The following is a 6,675-nucleotide window of genomic DNA, read 5'->3' on the forward strand; positions in this document are numbered from 1 at the left end:
ATGCCATTATATTTATCCACGTAAAGTGTACAACTAAATGGTTTCTGGTATGTTCACAGAGTTGTGCAACCATTACCACAATCACCTTTAGAATATTTCCATCACCTCCCCTCAAAACCCATATCTGTTAACTGTCATACCCAATTATCCCTACCCTTCCAAGCTTTGGCAATAACTAATCCACTTTCTGCATCTATAGATTTGCCTATTATGGATAATACATGTAACTGAATCATACAAAATGTGGTCTTTTTTGACTGGCTTCTTTGCATTAGCATGTTTCAAGGTTTGTTCATGTTGCAGCATGTATGAACACTTTATTTCTTTTTACTGCTGAGTAATATTCTATTGCATGGATATACCATCTTTCCCCATTCATCAGTTGATGGACATTTGTGTTGCTTCCACTTTTTTGGCTCTTATGAATAATGCTACGAGCATTCATGTACAGTGACCTTGTTTATTAATTCTAATTTCTTTTAGTGGATTCCTTAAGATTTACTACTTATAAAATCATGTTATCTACAAATAGAGATGGTTTTACTTCCTTTCCAATCTTGATGTCTTTTATTTTTGTCTCTTGTCTAATTGCCCTAGCTAGAACCTTCAGTACAAAGTTGAATTCAAGTGACAAGAGCAGACTTCTGGCCAGGCGTGGTGGCTCACACCTGTAATCTTAGCACTCTGGGAGGTCGATGTGGGAGGATCGCTTGAGCTCACGAGTTTGAGACCAGCCTGAGCAAGAGCAAGAGCCCATCTCTACTAAAAATAGAAAAATTAGCCAGATGTTATGGCACCTGCCTGTAGTTCCAGCTACTTGGGAGGCTGAGGCAGGAGGATCCTCTGAGCCCAGGAGTTTGAGGTTGCTGTGAGCTATGATGATGCCACTGCACTCTACCTGGAACAATAGAGCAATACTCTGTCTCAAACAAACAAACAAACAAACAAACAAACAAACAAACAAAGCAAACATCCTTGTTTGTTCCTGATCTTAGGGTGAAAGCTCTTAGTTTTATAGCATTGGGTATGATGTTATCTGTGGGTTTTTTATAGATGCCCTTTATTAGGTTGAGGAAATTTCCTTCTATTCCTGTTTGTTGAGTATATTTATCTTGAAAGATTATTGGATTTTAGCATGTGATTTTCTGTGTCTATTGCAGCAATCATGTAATTTTGTCTTCTATCAATATGGCTTGCACATTAACTGATTTTCAGATATTAAACTAACCTCACATGCTTGGGATAAATCCCACTTGGTCATGCTGTATAATCCTTTTATGAGCTGAATTTAGTTTGCTAGTTTGTTTTTGAGGATTTTTGTGCCTGTATTTATAGATATTGGTCTGTACTTTGTTTAGTGTGTGCATGACATCTTTCTCTGGTTTGTCATCAGAGAATACTGGGCTCATCTCTACCACGCCCTCAACTACCTTCTTAATTCACGTGCACCACAGTTTGTATTTCATATCTCTCCGTGTTTCTGACTGAGGGATTTGCTTTTCTTTCTATTTTCCTTTTATCTGTTATTTCCTTGTGTTTATAGTATGTAGCATTCTACTTTAGGTCAGTCTTCCATGTTACTAGATCTGGTACTCAAATTTCTGAAAAAAAAATTTTTTTTTTACTTAAATTTTATACGTTTATTGTAGAAAAATCTAGAGGCAAAAGAAATCATAATTCTGCTTGTAGAGATAACTACTGTCAGCATTATGTTTACTCTGTGTCATTCTAATCTTGTTTCTTTATATGTGTGTCTGTGTGCTGGTGTATATGCACATGTATAATTGTAGCTAAACTAAAGAGGAATTATGACTTTTGTACTATTTTATAATTATGACTTTTGTACTTTTACTTTTCACTAAAGATAATGTTAAAACATTTACATGTTAGTCCATGTATTTTTAATGGCTACAAGGTATCCCATCATGGTGCTATAATGTAATTTACTCAACCACATCTGTTTTAAAATATTTAAGAGTTATTTTGAAAATGTGTTTATAAACATCACTGACCCAAATGTCCTTGTAATTGCATCTTCACCTGCATCTATGTTTATTTCCTTATCATAAATTGCTGAAAGTAGAATTGCTGGGTCATATGAATGTTTTGTTTTGACAATTGAGTTGATTTCTTCTGGAACAGTTGTCAACCAGACTCCTTTTCCTAAATTCTTGTTCAGTTATATAAGCTCTAAATGGCACAAACATATATGTATACATGTCACTTCCCAGAGCTGTAGGCATTGCAGTGTAATTTTCTCCCCAGGTTACTAAGAGGTAGTCTCCAGCAAGACTTTTCTACCTAGCTCCACCCTACCGCGGTTAGTACGTGCTCTGAAGTGTATTTCATTACGTGCGCCCAAGGAGAAAGTTCCTCTATGATGACTTTTCAATGTGGAAAGTCAAGTGTATATGCCCCACATTTGTCTGCTCCATTAACAGCTCCCGGCCGGTCCCGCCTCGGTGAACTTGATGTGATTAACAGCTGTTATTTCTTTAATCTTCATTAGAATACTGTCAGGTAACAGGATCGTTCTGGGGTTATTAGAACTAATGCACAGAACACTGATGAGGCGCACTCATCTCAGGGGAAAACATTCCTGAGGCCTTCCGACTTCTAAGGCAGTCCATCCACACTTTTCTGAAGCTGTTGTATACCAGAGTGCTACGTCAGAAGCCTCCAAAATGGAATTGGTTTAATTATTCAAGTATTCTTTTTATTAAATCGTAAGTTGTGTAAAATATTGCCGTTATTCTTGTTTTAAAATGTTGAAAAGAGACATAATAAGATTCCAAGCAATTCTTATTACTTTCATCAAGTGTCACAATGGCATTATGATCATGTAAGGAGAGGGACATATTGTTAGATATGCATGTTGAAGTCTATAGGGTGAAACAACAGGAAGTCTTGGATTTACTTTAAAATTCAGTGGAGAGGAGGCCGGGCGCTGTGGCTCACGCCTGTAATCCTAGCTCTTGGGAGGCCGAGGCGGGCGGATTGCTCAAGGTCAGGAGTTCAAAACCAGCCTGAGCAAGAGCGAGACCCCGTCTCTACTATAAATTGAAAGAAATTAATTGGCCAACTGATATATATATAAAAAATTAGCCGGGCATGGTGGCGCATGCCTGTAGTCCCAGCTACCCGGGAGGCTGAGGCAGAAGGATCACTCGAGCCCAGGAGTTTGAGGTTGCTGTGAGCTAGGCTGACGCCACGGCACTCACTCTAGCCTGGGCAACAAAGCGAGACTAAATTCAGTGGAGAGGGAGGGAGGAAGGAGAGAAGGATGGATGGATAGTTGAAACAAGTCTGGTAGAACTTGTTACATTTGTGTGATGGGTTTATGAGAGGTCGTTGTATAATACTATTTTCATTTTGTGAACACTTGACATTTTCCATAATTTAATAAAAGGTGTGTTCTTTTTTTTTTTCTTGAGACAGAGTCTCACTCTGTTGCTCGGGTTAGAATGTTGTGTTGTCAGCCTAGCTCACAGCAACCTCAAACTCCTGGGCTCAAGAGATCCTCCTGCTTCAGCCTCTTGAGTAGCTGGGACTACAGGCACTCACCACCACACTCGGCTAATATTTTCTATGTTTAGTAGTAATGGAGTCTCACTTTTGGTCAGGCTGGTCTTGAACCCCTGAGCTCAAGGGATTCTCCCACCTCAGCCTCCCAGAGTGCTAGGATTATAGGCATGAGCCACTGTGCCCAGTCTGTCTCACAGTCTTGGAGGCTCAAAGTCTGAGATTGAGGTGTCAGCAGGGTTGGTTCCTTCTGAGGGCTGTGTGGGAGAATCTGTGCCTCTCTTCTAGTTTCTAGTGGTTTGCTGACAATCTGAAATCTTTGTCACCTCTTGACAAGTAGGAGCATCGCCTTTGATCCCTCCCTTCTTCTTTGCGTGGCGTTCTCCCTACATATGTGTCTGTCTCCAAATTTTCCCTTTCAATAAGGACACCGGTCATACTGGATTAGGGCCCATACTACTCCAGCATGACTTCGTCTTAACGAATTACATCTGCAATGACCCTATTTCCAAATAAAGTCCTGTTCTGAGGTGCTGGGGATCAGGACCGGGTGTTCCTACTTCAGTGTATGAATCTTGAGAAGAGGACACAGTTCAACTCATAGCACTCCCTCTTTTGAATTTTCTCATTATTTGTATTTTGTTCATGGACTGTATCACATTCTATGTGGTTATCTGTCTTTCCTCTCCTAGATTGTAAGATCTCTCAAGTCTGGCTCGTCTTTGTATGACCCATAGTGCTAAGCACAGAGGGTGGGTAGATGTTTATTGGGGGCCTTGCACACTTTCACTGTGGCTGTCTCTGGTGCCCCTGTTGGGCTACACCTCCAAATTTCAAGAGGGTTTTATTAAAATAGATATGAATACACACTTTTTATTTGTACCTGTCTGCCTGCACTGAAGTTGGTGTACCATTGTTGGAGTCGGGACAAAAGGATTAGAGTTTGGGAGTCAGCCTGAGAACTCAGGGCTAGGTGGTCCACTTCATGGAGTCATGCCAGGAGTGGGAAACAGGTGTCAGGGGTGGGAGGGGGAGAGACAAGTGTGGTCAACACAAAGTCAGGGGGGCCAGGGGAGCATGACATCAGAGCACCTAAAAAATGCCACAAAAGAGGCGAATGCAAGGATTATGAGAGCATTTCAAAACCTGATGTTCAAAGAATGGAGATCCTGCAAGAGTTGAAGGGAGGGAGTAAGCCAGAAAATAATCATCTGGGTCCGGAATATTGTGGCAAAGGGGCAAAATATCCAAGCAAAGGGTTAATTATGTTTTATTTTATTTTAAAAATAACTTTTAACATGATTGTCCGAAATAAAAAAAATTAAAAAAAAAAAATGATTGTCCTAAAATCTCATTCTGAATTACTCTCTAGTTTTCCTAAGTTGCTAGTCTTTTGGAAAGCAAGACTCTTGCCTTAGGCTGGTTTTGCATCCCCCAATCAGCAGTGCTGGGAACTTGGGCGCTTATTGATTAACAAGTGATGGGAAAGCAGAGGCTTCCTGGGGCCACATGACGCAGAGATTTGGCAGTGGCGATGGAAAGGAGCCCTCTTGTCTGAGCTACCACATCCCAAAGGTATTATTGAAGCAAACGCTCTTTTTAAGGGGGCTGAGAGGGTGGTCATCCAAGTGTTGAGGGATCTCAAGGACAGCGATGGTGGGCAAGCAGTGGAGAGATTCCAGAAGATGACTAAGGCGGTGTCACAATCGAAGGGACGTTGCAGGTGGGGACTCCGCAGCAAAGAAGAGCAAGGATCAGGTCAAAACCCGAGGAGAGGAGGTTATTCAGGAATTCTGACAAAGGTGACGGGGAGTTCAACCTGAAACCAGGAAGCCGAAGGCCGCAGTGCGGCCCCTACTGCATCTGTCAACAACGCCTGCCTTTGTGTTGACAGGAGGCCGGAACGGGGCGCACGCTGAAGAATGGGGGCCAGCTTCCTCTCTTTGTGCCCCAGCTCCCCCTCCTTCGTGTACACCCTCCGTCCTGAACAGGCTGTGGTTCTCAGCGCTGGCATGGGTCGCATTTGTGCTGGGGAGAGACACACTGCTCCCAGGGACCCAGCCGGAGGACGGCCAGGCAGTCAGCAGGCGAGACCCCCAGGTCACACTGCAGAAATCGAGTCTATCTAGACAACCTGTGCAATATTAGCCGAATGAGGCCAACATTGGATTTAACAAGGATTTTTTTTTTTTTAATGTTATAAGGCAGAACTTTGATAAAACAGCAACTTGGTGATATAGTTTTAGACACTTAAGCCATAGGGGAGTGGCTGCAACTGGCTCTTAGGTGCCTCCCTTCTTTGGCATTTAAAAAAAAAATTACTAAGGCCGGGCGCGGTGGCTCACGCCTGTAATCCTAACACTCTGGGAGGCCGAGGCGGGTGGATTGCTCAAGGTCAGGAGTTCAAAACCAGCCTGAGCAAGAGCAAGACTCCTGTCTCTACTATAAAAGAAAGAAATTAATTGGCCAACTAATATATATAGAAAAAATTAGCCGGGCATGATGGCGCATGCCTGTAGTCGCAGCTACTCGGGAGGCTGAGGCAGGAGGATTGCTTGAGCCCAGGAGTTTGAGGTTGCTGTGAGCTAGGCTGATGCATGGCACTCACTCTAGCCTGGGCAACAAAGTGAGACTCTGTCTCAAAAAAAAAAAAAAAAAAAAATTACTAAAAGCTTTATTGTCACATAGAATTTTTGTTGTGCACTTTTTTTTTTCTTTTTAAAGGATAAAGACATCTCAAATGTTGTGCACTTTTTGAAAAAGCTGTTTTAGAATTAGCTAGATATATGATGATAAATTTCATCATATATCAATCTTGTGCATAGATTTAAAAAATATAAATAAATGTAATTGGTTAAGGTATTTCTAAAACCTTTTTGCATTCAGAGGCTATCTTTAGGGAATCACTTTTCTGCCCCAGCTTTACTGAGGTATGACTGACAAATAAAAATTGTGTATATTTAAGTTGTACAATGTGATATCTTGAAATATGTACACATTGTAAAATGATTACCACAATCAAGCTAATTAACATATCTGCAACTTTTTTTTTGGTGATGAGAAGAATTAAGATCTACTGTCTCAGCAAATTTCAGGTACACAATACTTTTTTTTTTTTTTTTTTTTTGAGACAGACTCTCCCTTTGTCACCTG

The sequence above is a fragment of the Microcebus murinus genome, chromosome 19 (assembly GCF_040939455.1).
Source record: "Microcebus murinus isolate Inina chromosome 19, M.murinus_Inina_mat1.0, whole genome shotgun sequence".
Lineage (NCBI taxonomy): Eukaryota > Metazoa > Chordata > Mammalia > Primates > Cheirogaleidae > Microcebus > Microcebus murinus.